Source organism: Colius striatus, chromosome 11 (genome assembly GCF_028858725.1).
Source record: "Colius striatus isolate bColStr4 chromosome 11, bColStr4.1.hap1, whole genome shotgun sequence".
In the NCBI taxonomy this organism is placed as follows: domain Eukaryota; kingdom Metazoa; phylum Chordata; class Aves; order Coliiformes; family Coliidae; genus Colius; species Colius striatus.
Genome location: NC_084769.1, coordinates 522530 through 540184, shown reverse-complemented (window position 1 = coordinate 540184; position 17655 = coordinate 522530). Strand labels below are relative to the sequence as shown.

Here is a 17655-nt window from a genome sequence, read left to right as displayed (position 1 = left end):
TTGGGAAAGATTTCCATGCAGTGGAAAAACTATTTTTTGCTTACATTACTTTCTGTGAGGAAATCCAGCTCTACTGCAGAGATTCCCCTGCTGGGATCCTGAAGGTAGGAAGAACCAAGTGGAAGCAGTCTGTTGTTGTGAAGCCCCTTGGGGCTGGGGAGGATGAGTGAAGGAAGCGGCTGACTCGGAGTTGGGAGAGGGAGGAGGAGGCAAAGTGCAGAGAGCGCAGTGACTTGAACATGGAGCTCAAGGCTGGTAGAAGGGGATGGGATGTGAAGCTGGAAATCCATGATGCTGGCAGTGGCGCCGTGAGGGGTCAGCTTAATAGTGGGGGGGAGCAATTGTAAATACAAGTGAGCCTTGCTAGCTTAGACTGCCAGCAAAAGAAGCAGTTGGTCCTGCCCACTGCAGAGTTGATGTTCTGCTGCCGCTGTGCCTTGCCTGGGGCCTGCACCCGCCTTCCTGACCTCAGCTTGATTTTGCTGGGACTGTTGTTTAAGGTAGCGATTGATGTGAATATGCCACTAAATTGTAGTTGTAGTCAAGGAGTCGAAACAGACTTAACATCAAAGGTGATGCTCAAAAGTGTTTCTATTGTCAAAGAGGCTTTCTTTTATAGTGTGCTTTCCACGTGACTGCGCTGGAAGTCTGTTACAAACATGTGGAACACAGTCCCCCTGAAAGGAGAGAATCCCAGGTGGGTTACCCAGAATTAGTGTTACATCTTAACATGAATGTCTGCTTCACTTCTTCCTCCATCCATAAAATGTGAATAACTGTAACTTGGTTACCTTTTGATCACGGGAGGTGGTGATTAGTAGTATGTGCAGTAAACAGCTTGATTACACCTTGAATAAGTAGGACAAAATAATAGTGCTGTTGCTATGAAGAAGACTGGGTTTTCTCCCACATTCCTTACCTGACTGGCAGCTACTTGTAAATATTGTTACTGTTGTCCTGGACGACAGCAGCAGTATGCATGATTGATACTGAAACTTTTAGCAGCTCTTGGTTTTGGCTAGACAGCTGGTTCTGCTTTTAGACCCTATATAGCACATTTCCCAGTGCCCAGGCTGGCCTGTATGGAAGTGAGGATCAGTATGGATGTAAGTGACGAGACATGATTTGAGTTAAAGCTGTCCTGCCCCTCATGAAATGATTGTTCATGCTATCAAGGGCAGAAAATAGCACTGTGCACTCTAACATGTCAGTGACCTGCACATGCTCTCTACTGGAAGAGGATTAGTACAAGTTTTACAATTCTGATCTTTATCCTTTATGTTCCCAAAGAAAGCCAATGGCTAGTGGGAGGTTGTAGGACGTGATTTTGAGGTCCTATGTGAGCCAGCACAGGCAGGACATGGGAACAAGCACAGAACCATGGGTCAAATGCCAAGAGCAGGTTTATCCGCAGAGGCACCATGGCACTCGCTGGGTCCTGCGGCAGCGGAGCCCAGAGGCAGAGCCCTGGAGCCTGCTGCTGTCATTGCTGTCCCCTGTGGGTCAGGGATTATTTTCCAGGAGTAACTTTCCACTGTGCTTTGATCTTTCCCACAGTGAGGCAGGAATCTGGAGAATGTCTGATAGGTGCTTGTGAGTCCATCCCAGGCCTGTGTTATCTAAACAGGGATGTTCCACTTGCTGAGCTGAGCACACAAGACTAAACAACAATTAGCATTGATATCTGTGGCTTTTGACACCTCAGCTGCAGGTCACTTGAGCGTGTTTACAATCCTCTTGCCCATCTTCTGTTATGTTCCCACAGCGCTCTTTTGAAGACTTTCTGTGAAGTAGTCTGCTTCTAAAAATGTACTTATATTCTGGGCAAGGGCTTAATGCAACGTGAGACCTTGTAGGAAAAGGATTGCCTTTTCCCCCAGGTGCTGGATTAACTAGACACCTGATTGTTTGGCCAATTTGTGCTTAACATACACCTAACCAGAGAAGCTGTTGGAACCGCCTTTCCTGGTGCCTGGCAGGGACGGGACATCTCCTGGTGTGCTGCAGAAGTGGGCAGCCGTGGCAAGCTGCACCCTGCTGTGCAGTTACTCAGATGCTGTGGGAACAGAGATACCTGGGATCTTTATTTCCATCCTGCACCCCAAGAGCAGTTGTACATCTTGTTCAACCTGTTCCTCTCATTTAGTATGCAGAGATTTGCAAATCACTTCAAGCACAGTAACCTCTCCCTGGCATATAAACCCCTGAAGTTCTGGTTACTCCTACACAGGTAAGCCCAAGCATTTCCTGAGCTCATTTCCTTCAGTTTCAGTGCTAGGAGAGACTCTTTCCAGAACGTGAAAACATTCCTTGGTGTCTAGGTGGTGCCATCCACAGCACTCATACTGGGGTTACTCCTGTTGTGCGTAACTCCCACAGCAGGTTCCATGTAAAGCAGCTCTTGGTTTTGAAAACCTCACTGTCCTCAAGGACCACGTTGCCACTCCTCCTGTTCCCTTCCTGCAGCTTGTAAAGCTGCTTCTCCTACTTGGTGTGAGCGGGACAGGTATTTGCCACGGATCAGTTTAGCTGGAGGAATGTGCACTCCTTGCTTTTGGACCAGTGCTGAGTTCAGCCTTTTTGAAGAGGGTGGGTGTCAGGGGACTCTGCAGGTGCCGAGGCTCTGTTCGTTTGGCTTTGCAGGGCTATACATTGTCTGCCCTGCTGTCTGCTCAGTGGCTACTGTTGTGCCAGTGTTCTGCAGAACCTGACTGAACCAGGCATGTACGCTCATTGTTTTCAGCCTTGGTCACCTACTCTAAGTTCTAAAGGCACTTTGACTTCCCCAATGAAGTTAGTCACAGTTTTTTCTTTATACAACAAAACCATGCAGAGAACAATGATTCAGCATCATGGCATGTTATTATATTCTTGTCAAACCTGGCCACAGATTCCATTCCAGGCCATTACTCTACTCTTACTGACTTTTAATGAAAGACTGGGTTTGTTAACAGAAATTTCAGCCTGGCACTTTCATCTGTAACAGGCTGCCAATGTTTAGTTCACCCTTCAGTTGACTATTGCAGTTCTGAAGTCTGAGTATTGCTGACTCTCCAAGAGACATTCGCCAACTAGCAGGCTCTCCAACTCTCCAGTTGTTTGCTAACACTTAAGGATTTTAGAGGTTTATGACTCATATCAAGAGTAACTTAAATTTCAATAGTTCTTAATTATTATGTGTGGTGGTTTTGCCACAAGAGGTTGCTGCATGCCTACAGCCTATTCAGGCTCTGCAGCTGAGCTAGCCTCAGAAAACACAGCCATTTCCTTACAAGGAGGGGTAGGAAATCTGCTGAAAATGTTTTAGAGAGGGGGGAAAAAAAGAGATTAGTTTATGAAAGCATCATTTGGTGTTTCACAGAAGAAATAACTCTGTAGAGGCTGCAAAGATACAAAGGACATAACGTAATGGTAACAAGACATGGTATCTGGCTCCTTATCCTGCCTATGTTCTCTGTGTTCACAGCTGTAATCATGTTAAAAAATAGAGGAAAGTGCATGCTTTCCTGGTAAATTTATATTGTTAATTAAGACTCCTTGTTTTGTAGATGCTTTCATGTTACGCTTCTAAATGTAGTCACTTCAGAAGAAATGCATTGCTTCAGGAACCAGGCAGCATCGGGCAGCTGGATCCGGCACTCCACGTTCAAAGGTTACCTACTAAGGGATGGAAGGTCTGAAACTGACTTTATCTGTGCACATTTTGTCTGGGTTTACTTCTGGTGATCAATTCAGGAGTTATTTCTGCAAACAGGATGATGAAGACTTTTCCTAAGCTGTTTGGTATAGTAGCCATCATTCTAGTTGCACAATATGCATTTACTGTACACTGAAATAGAACAGCTGCTAAAATGAAGATTAACTTTAAAAGCTCCATCCTTCTACTCATTGTCCATAACTTTCTTAAATTCCTTCTAGTTTTGGTTTTCCATATTTGGTATGTTTTCTCCAAGTTAGAGTTGGAGCAAACTCAGCTATCTTTCAGCTACACAGGCCTGAAATATTTGTTCCTCACATGTTGCTATCAAGAAACGTCAAAAACCAAGGAAAAACAAGATTATCTATTTAAAAAAACAGCTGAAATCGAAAACTTTTAATTTGGTTTATTCCATGGTTCTCAGCCTTGAAAAGTAAAATAAGTCAAAAAGCCAAATTTAGAATGAGATGCTTTTGTTGGAGCTGTTCACAGGCCCCAGTCAAAGACAGGCAGGCGTATCATTGCTTACCCACTGCATTTGAACTCTTCTATACAAAAGTCTTCCAAGGTTTCTAACAACAATGCTTGAGAAGACATTACAAACAGCCCTCCACTTACGTTGATAACTCTGGCTGCTAGTCCTTCAGTAGCAGCCCAAAACTGGCCTTGCTACCTTGAATTGTAATGAATAAAAAGGGAAAAAAAAAACCCAAGCCAGGATGGGAGGGGGTGGCAGAACGTCCCAAAGCTCTGCAGGCCCTGGCTGTATGGGATTTCGGAATTTGGCTGGCAAAACTAGGTGTCCTGCATCTATGTACTGTTTTAAATGCATGTCCTGTTCCAAACTAATGAGCTCATGCTTCATGAATTGAAGAACCTGGAGTTTGAAGCCAGTAGAGTTGTAGTGAGCTCAGATTTTTTTAAATTGTTGTTTTTTTCCCTTCAGCTCTGCTTTTCCTTGCTGCTCCCTTCTGGTATTTCCCCAGCTCACGCCATCTCTCAGCAGCCTGGTGTCTGCATTGTGCCTTTAAGCACTGCCAGGGAGGCACAAAGCAGTTTACTTTAACAGCTTACTGATGAAAAACAAAGTCTCATTTTTAAAGAACAGTCCCTAGTATTTGTAACAGAAATGTGGAAGAACACTATTTTCACTATGCTTTGGTTCCAGCCTGGTGGGGCAAAACATTCCCCCTGCCCAGGAAGGACCTTGGGAGCGCTCATCGTGTCAGCACTCAGAGCCGACTGTGGTAACTGGAGTTCCATTAGGGCTCTTCTTTCCCAACAGCAGCTTCAGAAACACAGATGAATACTCTCATGTTCAGAGATATTGTCACACAAGTATAAAGAAAAATGCACTACTGAAACAGCACAAATTATTAGCCCTAAGCACAGCAATCTTGCTGTCATGACTCCCTTCATTGGATAGATCTCCCCAGTGCTTCCAGCTTTTCAAGCCATTAATTGGTTATGTTGTTAATTATTTTTCATTACTTCCTGGGAACTGCCAAAACACGAGGTGTCAGGAGGCAGCATTTCCTACCAGTTAGAATCCTGAACTGCTGCCTTCAGCATTTTCCACATAGGGACTAATTTCCAGGCAAATACTGTGAGTACTTCTTAAAGTATGTGTGTCCCTCGCTGCTTGGCTCTCCCATAGGCACAGAATTCATACACAGGAAGCTTATCACAAACTTTACAACAAGAAAGTTTTTTTCCAGTTTCTAGAGTACATTTTCTGAACTGATGCTCTACACTAAATAAATTCACTAACATTTAAACAGTAAAAAAACCCATAGAAAGCCAGAGCCTGCCCTTCGCACCAGGTTACATTAGTTATTTTGGAACAGGGAAGGGAGGGAAGCCTCAAGGCCAAAGAAGAAATTGTAGCTTGTCTCAGATTGGTCTCTAGGACCTATTACTGATGTCTTCTTCCTGCTGCTGCCTTCTGCAGCGGTTTTGTTTCCACCATCATGTTCTAGTCCATGCATTCTGTATTCTATTTCCACTGTTATATTCCATCATCTTTTTTTTTCTTTGAAGGACTCTATAAAGAAGTTGAAGTTCTTGAGTACCAGTACATGATAGCTGAATTGTCACCGAAGGGGCAGAGACAGTAAAACCTAAAGAGATAAAAGGTCTTAGTCTTTGGCCCCAATTCTTCTTTCAGGTAAGTGTATACACTTTTCACTTTAGTACTTTATGTATTTATTGATGTGTACATATAAAGCTAATTTTGGCATACACAATCCGTAGGCACTCTAGGTAGCCAAATCATGACTTACTGCTTGAATAGCAATTAAAAATCCATGTGTATCCCGTAAAAGATTCCCTAGTTCACACCTGAAAATGTTTCAGATCATTAATTCCAACTTCTCAGCAGTTAAATATTTTTCTGCACAGGCAATGAGTAACTGCTCACTCATTTTCAATAACTGCCCTCAGAGCTGCTGAAGTGGAGGGCCACAGGAGAAATTCCATAGGAGCAAGAGCTCTCCCCGGCATGGGGATTTGTCCTGTGGTTTCTGGGGTTTCAGGTGGGAGGCTGCATAAGATGCACTAGAACTTCCACCCCGTGTTTTTCACTAAAATGTATTGCTCTTTGCTCTTACTGTTTCCTGTAACCAAGAGTAATTTATAAAACACTCAACCTGTTACGTTGCCTTAAAAGACTCCTTAATGTTAGTTCTGGTGTGGAAGTAAGACAGAATGTGCTGTGAATATGATTTTTCTGATCAGTAGCCCTTAATATTTCTAATATCAGTGGCTCCTCAGTTCAGAAGTGTGGCCATGCTGCAGATTACCAGTAGAAGCAAGACTAGAATCCACACTCTGCTTGTTTTCAAAGTACAAGACCTGCTCTTGGCATCATGTAGAGTCTTAATGCTTTAAGACATTATTGGGGCTTGCAATACACTGTTCAGCTATTCCATTTCTGCTCTAACTGCCTCTGTCTGAGCTCATACGACTGCAGACTACCGGCATAAACATACATTTGAACAGATGTATCCTGGTGTTTTCCGTATGCAGTTGGCTGCCTTTTGAGCAGTGCACATGTTCACGGGTCATTACAGCTGCTCAGACTGAATAGCGACGCTTCTTCTTCCAGACAAAGTTTACTACCTATCTCTTGCTGGTTTTCTGATTCACTGGAGCAACAGAAAAGACAAATTCTCCCACACAGCCTCCAAAAACTCGTGCAGAAGTTGGACAAGGAGTTAGTTTTTATCTGCAGGCGAAACAGAAAAATTGAGCCACTTAACTCCTGCAATACTTTACCTCTGACTTAAAATTCCTTTGGCCTTTGTGCTGTCAGTCTAGCTTCTGTAGCAAGGCAGGAGGTGTACTTTCTATGTATCTGTTTCTTTTCTAAGCAGCATCTCTTTTGTGTAATGAAGCTATGTGAATTCTGGCTCAAGAGTACTATTTAAACAGAAAATCATTCAGGTATAAGTGTATATTCACAGAGAAAGTCCCTGTGCCCTTCACTTTGGCTTGAGAACAGCAGTTCCTATGATTGATGATAAGGCTTATTTGTTGTCTTCTCTGGTATGCCTTTCAGACTCCTGACAGCCAGCCAACCCAGCAGCCCACACCAATGCCTAGTTCTCCACGCTGCTGTCTGCAGGACCAGACCTTGCACAGAGGTTAGCTCCCAGGAACTGGGAACTGAGGGAGCTGAGAACAGGTGGACAGAATGGAAGCAAAGCCTAGGGAAGGACAGTGATTGGAATTGATCTGGAAAACAGCAGACAGAGACGAGCACAGGGAACAAATTATTAATGGAAGCAATTGCAGTAAATGTACTGACGTTGGGAACATTTTAGTTGACATCACTGGTTATTATTTTTAATCCTATTAACACTTTTACAAAGTAGCATCTACACCCATAGGAGCTGTAACCCAGGAGAGTAAACATCCCAATATATGGTAAATTCTGATGTGTGATCGGTGAAATTGCTGAGGCTCTGTGCAGGATCTGCTGTGGATCACCACTGTAAGACTTAAGCTGCTGCATTGATGACATCGATGACAAAGTAGTTTGATGTAGGTGTGGTTTGTAACTTGTTACTAAGCTTCACTCTTGTTTTGCCTTGTAGAGCCATGGGACCAACCTTTAGCCTGGTTTCACAGGGAAAACAGGCCTATATGTAATTCCTGTGTGCACACCTACTTGTTCCCCTTCTTCTCTTTCCCTACCAGCTTTAGAAACTGTGTTTGGAGTAAAATCAACGGAGAGTAATACTTGAATGAATTGGTATTGAAAACAGGTAGCCAAGCCTCCTACTGTCCTCCCACTATGCAGAAGAGGTGTCACAAACAAAAGAAGCCGAGACATCAGGTAACTGCATAGTGGACAGACCTTATGAATGTTACTGTTACAGACAAACAAACCCCTAAATCAGAACTTACACCTTCTTTAGACATCTGCAAATCCAACAGTCACAAAGCTACTGAATATAAGGTGATGTTGATTCTACTAGTTACAGAATAGGTTGTTTTCTACCAAATCACTGTTTTTTGCACAAGGATGAATTCAACAGGATAAAATCTGCTTCATTGGAAGGAGGCTCCTAACATTTAACAGGTTATCGTCCTCAAAGAAGCCCTCCAAAACCAAAAACTGAAATAGAGGAAGATGAGAAGCCCAAGCTAACATAAGCAGCATCAAAGCTGAGGTGAAAGAGTGAGGTCTGATTTATTTCCCTCATCCCCAGCATTCCAGTCAACACTGCTGCCATTACAAAAACTTAGTTAAAACTACTAGAAGCCTGCACAGCAAGAATGAGCCTCTGAGGACAGCCATACCCTTTGTGAGAAGAAAAAAAAGGAAAAGCTGAAGAATTTCAGTGGCTAGGAATGGACAAATCACGTGAACAAATGAGTGGAAGGAGGAGAGGGCAGAACAGTTAAAGTGGAAAAACAGCTGTGGGCTGTTTTAGCTGTGGGCTAAATTCCTCTCAAAAGGAAGCTACTGGTGAGAGCAAACAATCCTTATGTTGCTGGTATCAGAAGCATTGCTGTACTCAGACAACTAGGGAAGCACACTTTGAAATCAAGCCATAGTTAAAAATATTTTGATTCTGAGCTTTGCTGTGGAACAGCAGGACCTAAACCCAACTGGCTGTAAATACTATTTCAAAAGTTCTGGATTCGTACACAGAGGAAGACAGACCGAGCACTGATGAAAAATTGATCCCAGAATGGTAGAGTCCTCGCTCAGTTTTTTGTCTCTGATTTCAGAGACAAAGACAAAATCATAAGAGGCTGCCAGAACTAAAACATTTGCTCTGAGAGAGAAAAGTCCTTCCTTTCCAGACATATGCCTCATCACACAGGCAAAATGGAGAGGAGAGAGTATGCGTAAGGGGCTTCTCCACAGGAAGAAAGAAAAGCTGCTGGCTGAGTCCTACCCTTGTTTTTGGACAAGTCTTCAGCTATTAGGCTGCTTAAATCACAGTGAAAGATGTGTGAGATTGCTAACTCCTCTGCTGTTAGAACCCTGAGAGCATTTGTCTCTGTGCTACTCTGCTTCTCTAATACCATACAAGGCAATCACGTCAAATGTTCTTGAGAGGATGCTCTTCTTGTAAGTAAGCCTGTATCTTGTTTCTGAACACATCCAGGGATTCTCTTCTGTGCCCCTTAAAGACACGTTGAGGGAGGCTCTGTGAGATACACGCAGAGCATAGGAAATGCTGTAGAATACTCTGACACTCTCATAATCGTTTTGCATTTAAATTCAGATCTGGGTTTTCATGATGAATTACACGTGAAAATAAACCATAGTTTGCCCAGCACACCCTCGCTATTATCTCTGAATGCATTTTGTGTTGTCCTGGCATTTCCTGGTTTGATGTGAGGAGGATTTGCTTTTTCATTACTTCAGTGAAGCCGTATTGTAGAAGTGGCATGGAGGGAAGCTCAGTACTCGGGCGACAGCTGGAGCACGGGGTGCTTCAGGTGGGAAAAGCTGGCGGTTGCAGGCTTGGACAGGAACGCACGTCAGGTCAGTGTTCCTGCTAAAATGATCTCCTGTTGGGTTTATAGCAATGGCATCCAAAGCATTGCTGATAAACCTATGTCTTAATACTTAAAAGATCCCCACACTGAACCCATTAACATGAGATGGTCATCTCAATGTAAAGCAACCCCAGCAAGCTGAGAGCATGCTCTGCCACGGGTGCTCACACAGCTCCTCGGGTTACTACAAGTAGCGGTGACCTCTGTTAGACCACAAAAGTAAAAACATCAGTACCTCAGTTTCTTTCTTGTAAGCCCCGTTTTGAGCCATTTTTTTTTAGGAACTAAGTATTTGAACACTCTGGCTGCTAGGAATCATATTCAGCCTTCAGACCATTTCTGCAGTTCTCTGCTGCACCCTCTCTGACTTTTCAGTATCTTGGAAGGTATGGACAGAGAGACTGGAGATGGTGTTCCACCGCTGGCTTTACCAAAGCTATGTTCAGAGGTAACACCACCTCTGTGCACATCCTCTCTAGTCTCATCTTTATACAGGCACAGAATGCACTAGCTTTTTTAGGTGCAGCCACTTTCCTGTTGCATGGCTTTATGATTACAGCCCCAAATGTTTTCAAAGGTGCTGCTTTCCAGGATGCAGCATGTCCCTTTCTGCACTGGGGGCAGGGCCACATTCCTAAATCCTAAATGTGCAATTTCCAATCTGGCTGGTTTAAATGCCTTGCGCGTCCCAGTTTAGCAAGTAATTTGGATCACCCTGAGAGATCATCTGTCACTGCTATTTATATTTCACCCTCTGTTTTGTCCTTTGTGGATTCTACCAGCGACAATGGAATTGTTTTCAGGTGGCTGCTGCTGACAGGGTAACTCAGCGGCTGTGCGATGAGCCGGGCTGCCCGGGGTCTCCCACGCGTGCTCCCCTGGCCCGTGGGCTCTAAGCAGCTCACGCCCGGACTCTCACGAGTGGTCACGACCTGGCTGTGCTCGCTGCCCTCCAAGCAAACTGTCATAAAGGTGATGAAGAGACTCCAGCCGGGGCGGCGGTCCCGGCGTTGTGCGAGGGACACGCCGCATGACGCAGCGGCGGCCCCGCGCCGCACAGCCGCGGCTCTCGGGCTCGTTTCCGCGCGTCTCGCACAAGTTTTCCTGGGGGCGACGCGCCCGGCATGTGCCGGAGCGTCCCCCCGCCGCTGCCCGCCCCGCGCCCACGCTGCCCGCCGAGCCGAGCCGAGCCGGGCCGGGCCGGGCCGGTGCCGCGCAGGGGCGGCCGCGGGGTGCGCGGGGCGAGGCGGGGCCTGCCGCCGCCCGCCCCCGTGAGCTCATCTCGCCGCCGCGCCCGGCTGCCGTGCAGGAGCTGGGCCGCGCCGCAGGAGCCCCCGGGCGAGGGGGGCCGGGCCCCCGGGCGGAGGTAAGCCGGCCCTCCTCCTCCTCCTGTCCGCCGGTGCGTGCGGGGCGCGCCCCTCGCCCGGGCTCCGCGCGGGGCTTGCGGGGAGGGAAACTTCGCGGCCGCGGAGCGTGTGCGGGCATGTCGGCTGAGGCGGCGGCAGCCTGGCGGACACGCGGCCGGAGCGGCGCGGGGCGGCAGCCGGGGCGCTGAGCCCGGTCCCGTCCGTGCCGGCGCGGCGGGGCCTGGGCGCGGGCCGCGGCCGGCACAGGTGGGGGCAGGGCCGGGAGGAACGCGGAACGGCGCGGTCTGGGGCGGCCGAGGAGGTCGGAAGGGCCGGGGGGGGCCGGCGCGGGGCTGTCGGGGCCGGGGCGGGCGCTGTCGGGCCGGGGGCGGCCGGGCCGGGGCTGTCGGGGCCGGGGCGGGCGCTCCCGCGGCGGCGGGGCCCGCAGCCGTATGCGCGGCGGGGTTTCCGCCTGCCCAGCAATGACCGACAGCGCGTTCCGTCCTTTATCAGTCGAGGTTCTGGGTGGGGAAAACAAATAAACCCTTGCTTTCAGGAAAACTTGGTTTTGCTGTGGTTGCTCGTTTCTGATAGCAACGTGTGAAAAAGACCCTACTAAGCGCAGGACACATGCCAGGATTGCCCCGTTAGCGTGTGGCGGCTGAAGCTGCGGAACGTGGCAAGGAGAGCTGGGCATCGTTAAGTCGGGTGGCCGACCTGCATGAGATGCTGTGGTCAGAGGTGGCAAGAAGGGAGACATTCAGCTATTTACCTTTTTAGACTGGAATGGATTGTGTGGGGGCACGCGTGTGTCCACGGGTAATGACCTTATTTTGCTACTAAAATAGAAGATCCTGCCCTCGTAGTTATCAGTGTTACCTTCTCTGATCTCGAGAGTAAAACGGTAAAATGATGATTTGATTTGACTTTTCACATGTGAGTCACTAATAACGAACAGTAACTGCAATTTACGACATCCCTTCTAAAGCTGTCTGATTTCTCAGCAGTGTCAATTTCAGCTGTTTGCCGTAGCCTCATAAACACATTTATTGGACAGAGAGTAAACTGGATCCCAGATGGTTGTTTTTGAAAATAGAACGTAACTGGAGACATCTTTCTGTGAGGGTGAGTCTGGATGGGGACAAAAAGGAGTGTGTGTGCTACTGAGTGTGTCCCCTCCACCCTGTTCTCTGTTCTCCTCCTCTGTGGCAATGTTGGCACTGGGCTGGTCTGCTTCAGAGGTTGTGTTTCCTGAATGATGAAGCAAACGTTGCTTTACCATTTGGAAAGCAAACAACTGGGGATGTGGGATGGAGATTTGTCATGCCTGGTTGTGAGGCAGTTTGCAGGGGTACACTGATGTAGAGTGTATGAGTTGTTTTGCTCATCCAGGCTTAGAATTTAACAGGCTTAGTCGGTATGTGCAGAAGTCCTATGTTAGCTCATATTTTCATTGTTCTTGCATAAAAATAGCCTGATGATCATAACATTAAAAATAGCAGAGAATAAGGGAAATAACTGTGATACCTTCGATCCTACAGAATTTCCTCCCACTGTAGTTTGACGTGAAGCTGCTGAAAACAAACCTTTGCCATTTGTTCTGATACGATAGTGAAGTGCTGGAAAAATTGTGTTATGTTAGTAGATATAAAGGAGGAGAGCACCAGTACAGCTTCCTCTTGCTATTGCCAGGACAGCGTGTTCAGAGCTTGGTTGACATGGATGCTCTCTGTTGCTGGTTGCCTTGCTTTCTCGGTGTAGCTAACCATTGGAATGTCCAAATGGTGATGAATTATGTCAGCTTGAGAGCCAAAACATACTTGGTTCATGGCCAAAGTGGCTCAGCTTCCCATAACAGCCTGTAGGAAAAAGACATCTTGTGTGTCTAACCACAGTCCTGAAGTTGATGCCATGGCAACTTCATGATCTGGGTATGTACTTTTGAAGACAGCTGAGCAGTCTTAGGAGAGGTATTCTGCTTTTCTTTAGCTGAGCTTCTTGCTGTCATCGAGATGAAACCTTTGAAGATGAAAGATTAATCAGCAAGCTGTCAAACTCTTGTGCAAGAACATCAACTTGATTGTTGGTTATTTGTAACAACACCTATAAACATCTCTAAGTCGAGACTGATATTAATGGTTTTTCAATTAAGATTTTTCTGTAGAGATGCTGTTCTGACTAAAAGTTGTTTCAAGCTCTGTCAGGGGTTAGATCTTCAGTTTTCCTAGAAAAAAAGCAGAGAAAGCTCAGCTTTGTGTTCTATATGTGGGTAAGCTTTGAGGAAAATGGGTTAGTTCATGTCTTTAGGTTGCTTTCAGCTCCCAAGACTTAATGTGCAGGCTGGAGACTGTCACAAAGCTGCAGCAACAGGGCACAAAAAGCAGCATATGGCCCAACAAAAGCATAAGGTCTTATTTCTAAGAAATATGTTTGTGTATAGGAGACACTGCTGTTAGAGAGCAAACTTCTGAATAATGTTATTCAGTGTAGTGTAACACCAAACCGAAAGAAACCCAAAGCGAGAACTGAAACAGACCATTATCCTCACAGCGTTTGGGTTTCTGTTTAACTCCGGTTTGCCTCGGGGTTTTTGTTTGTTTGTTTTGTGGTTTAGTTGTTCCCTTTTTTTTTTTAGATTTAAAAAGGAAAGAGAAAATATACACAACTTTGTTTTGTTGGAGCCTTAAACCCTCTGGTGTTGTCCTGCAGGAAAGTAAATAAAGGGATCAGTTACTCATTAATGCAGAATATCTGTTGTGTGGCCTAATATTAATGTGTCTGCTTCCCATGCTGTTCTCCTTTTAAAATTCGTTGTTCAGCGTGACTGATTAAATCCTTCCTTGTTCATAGTATTTAGGGAATTCTGAAAGGCTATTTCAGCCTTACCTGCTTAGATGATTTATCTGGTGATGAACATGCCACAGGGATGCTCTGTTCTGTGTGTAGCCTCCATGTACCTTGTCGGACTCTGGTGCAGGGTACCGTTCCTGCTTACGTAGATGGAGACCATTTCACGTGGGGACAGTCTGAGCTGGAACACAGGTTTTCTGCTGTCCAGTGTTGTGCTTCAGCTGCATAGTGTGCCTTTTCTTCCTTATCATAGCTAAAGTGTCCCGTTGCCTTCCCCAGCCCCCATCCTTCAGCTTCATGAAAGGGCTAATCCTCCCCAGTTTGTTTTGTAGTTGTTTCAGGTTTCTGTGCTGTGTAGGTGGTACATCACTGTACAGACTTGGTTTTCATCCATCCATATCACTTCTGCATATTGAAATAAATGCATTGCAGTCCATGGTAATATTACAACTTCAGAAAGTCCTGTTTCTGTGTTTCAGGTTTTGTTTCCTTCACTCCGTGAGAGGAAGCCTCTTAGGCTTAATCTGTAAAGGTGCTTTGGTAGTGGAATATGAAAGTTTGCAGCACCTGGTGTGTAGCCTCCACGTATGATGCATGGAGACCTGCATATCATGCATGTGCTGAAGTACCACTGGAGAGCAGAAGGACAGGTTACAAACGTGTGACTGGCAAGAGCTTCTGGAATATGTGCTTTCCTTCCCGAGGCAGTGCAATCTCCAATTTAGTATTTCACATATTTTCTTTCCTCCTCTTGCTCCAGAGTAATAATTTCTAACAAGGGTGCCAATTTGAAAGCAGAAATTGTAGCCTGTTGGGTGAATGTCCATGTAGATTAGCCAACTTGCCAGGTTGGAAGTGTTTCCCTGTCAGTGTCTCGTCACAGGGGGTGTCAGTTGTGAAGCATTGTCGGGGAATCATTTGTGAGGTTTCACAGACTCTGTAACACTTGCAGCTTGAGGATCTCCTGGGTCTTGGACAGGTATCGGTGCAGTGATATCGGTAAATGAGTTCTCTGCATAGTCGCTAACATACATTTAAATGCCTTTGAGGTCAAATCAAGAGCTGCTTTTAAGATCTTGCTAATGCTGGAGTTGGTGTCAATGCTCAATAAATTATTGCACATCTGACCTTTTTCTGTAAATCCTCTGTGTCAACAGGTACAGGGGTTATGGTTCTTATAATGTGTGCTTGGTGACTTATTTTGTGAAATACTTCCCAGTAAAATGATTTGGGGAACAGGGCTGATCTTGTGGTCATCTAGCTCTTTCTCATGTGTCTCGGTGAATTCAGCTGCGTCTGCATGCGTATGAAACGGAAAACAAGATGCAACTTAGAGCTCGAGTCATCTTAAATAAGGTAACTGGCAGGTACAGAGCTTCAGGTATGTGTTTTGAATTTCTCTGTGTATTTTTTATCAGCTCCCTTAAATTCATTATGTTGCTTTAAAGTTGGAGTTTGTGAATTACCAATAAATGCAGATTTACATGTTTTAGCTGTCTAAAATATAGAGTAGTGTTTCAAGAGAATAAAACCTGCATAGCTTATGGCAGAGTCCTTGACAGAGGGAACAGTTGACACAGTAGAATTTCCCCTCTGATTAGTGAAACAAGTGTTATCAAATTCAATACCTTTTTTTTAAGCAAAGATGCATTGCATTCTGTCCCTGTAAGAACTGAGCTCTCAGAGAACAGGGTGCAAGGGGAACGGATGGCAGGCACTGTGCTGTGCTGCGGGGAAGTGGGGCCGAAGCCGTGGTGTGGGAATGGCCTGCAGGGGTTGCAGGAAGGAGCCACGCTGGCAGATGCTTCTGGGGACAGTGTTGAGTGATCAGAGTCAGTAGCTTGAATCTTGAACCTCCTTCAGGTTGTTCTTACCTTTCTACCTGCACATTCCCCCTGTCTAGCTCAGACAGCATGCTTGTAACGAAGTCTGGAGACTTTGTAAGGAGTCCTTTTGGCTTAATCCAAGCTACTACTGTGGATAGTCCTCTAATTCAGAGATCAGAGCAGGTTTGGCCATGCCGGGGAGCTTAGCCTCCTGGTTAACTGCTGGTTTCCTCTGTAGAGGTCACATGCTTTTACACACAGTTATTGAATTAGCAACTGTTTTAAGTGCTTGTGTTACTTGTACCTGGTAGAACACAAAGAGCAACTTCAGAAACGTCAAGGGTGAAAGCGTGAGGGGCTGCTGCTTGTTTGTTGCATATTTCATATATCTGATAAATAACAGCTTTAAAAACAAAGGTGCCTGTAAAGCCTTTGCTGCGTTGCGATGAAGTCCTGTGTATGGTGTGCTGGGTTTGTTTTTGTGTTGTTGGTGGGATGTTGGGTTTGTGTTTGTTGCTGTTTTTTGTTTTGACTTTTTTTTTGAATTGTTTCTGTAAGACTCGAACTTACTCTTGGTTAAATTTAGATCCATCAGGAGCGAAGCTGGAACTTGTTAGCAGCACAGGAAACGCCCTGGAAGAAAGCTTTTGATGTGTGTTTGTGTGCTGGAGTTAGACTGTGGGGAGCTCTGTTTAGTTTAGAACAGTCTGCCATCTTTAACTCATGGATTAGGTTTTGGTGGAACTTCAATGCCACGTACATAATGTAATTAAGCATATCTATGACTTGTCAAAAGCTGGTAGTTTAAGGTCAAATTCAAAGGTATTGCACTTAAAACAGCTGAGGTGCTTAGCTGCTGAACAGACAAGAGTCCAGATTACACTGCTTCAGTTTTGTTTTATCTGGGAAAATATTAATGTATGAGTAGTCTAAAGACCGTGTTTTTCTTCTTTCAGTCGTTTATATTGAAACTGATAAATTTCTTGCTTAACAGATGTCCTTTCGTTAGGATCTCCGTTTCTGACTGTATTTTAACAAGTTAGGATTTGAACAACGTACAAGTAAGAATAAACAGAAGCAAAATATGACCTTTGCTTTTTGAAACTTAAATGAGATGGAAGTTGCTGGAGAGTTTAATGTGTGGGCTGGGTTTGGTTCAGGCTTGTTTTTTTGCTTCTTTTTCATGTTTGAGGCGTTTTTTAATGTTGTAAGGTTTGTTGTTGTTTTTGAACAAGAGTGATAGAACACAAAATATTCTTAACTTGGATTTTGGAGGGAGGCTGGTTTTGTGTTTTACACCAGAAATGCCTTTGAGTTGATTATTTAATTGATGTCCTTCAAGGTTTGTTTTACGCCAGGCTAAACTCCCACTGAGGTAACAAAGGGAATTTTTTTTGTGCTAGCAGGGACCGAGTTCCTGCATTTTTCTACAATATTTGCCAGAAACAAAGTTTGAAGAAAAGAGAGAGGAATATTGCTGCCACAAAGTGTAGACATAGTTTTGCTATGACAAAGTAGAACTTTTCAGCACTTCCTGACTGCTGATGCAGGGTCTTTGTGTACATGCAGGAGCTACTTTGAAAAACTCAGGAGACAATGAAAGGACACTGGAGGAAAACTTTGCTTTAGCCTCAAATAAATTATACATGGCAAAGGTAGAAGGGAGTGTAGGAGCACTCCTAGCATGATGTACCAAACCAATGCACGGTTAAAACTGGGAGTCCAGAGGTGATGTGTATAGAGCTTTTGTCTGTTCTCTGTCTAAGCCATTTTTTGTGCCACTGTGGTACATTACCAGATGTGTTTTCTGTTCGTTCTCAGTTAGTCAAACAATGAGTAGCAGAAGCATTCTATAACAAGTTCTACACCCGTTTGGAGCTCCTAGGCATATTTTTAAAGCTTTAGGAATAAAAGG

The 17655-nt window shown here is 45.2% G+C and overlaps 1 protein-coding gene across 7 annotated transcripts in view; it reads left to right on the top strand.

The window, feature by feature from the left end:
* The first annotated feature begins 11011 nt into the window (after positions 1-11011).
* The window catches only part of TANC1 (tetratricopeptide repeat, ankyrin repeat and coiled-coil containing 1), a 67799-nt gene continuing 61155 nt past the window's right edge, over positions 11012-17655 (top strand). For 4 of the 7 annotated variants that reach the window (XM_062005114.1, XM_062005112.1, XM_062005115.1 and 1 more), the window contains exon 1: positions 12152-12189. The gene's annotated coding sequence lies outside the window, so the exon portion shown is untranslated. Of the gene's footprint in view, positions 11118-12151; positions 12190-17655 lie in introns of those variants that run through there. The other 3 variants (XM_062005110.1, XM_062005113.1, XM_062005111.1) reach the window with 3 other exon arrangements.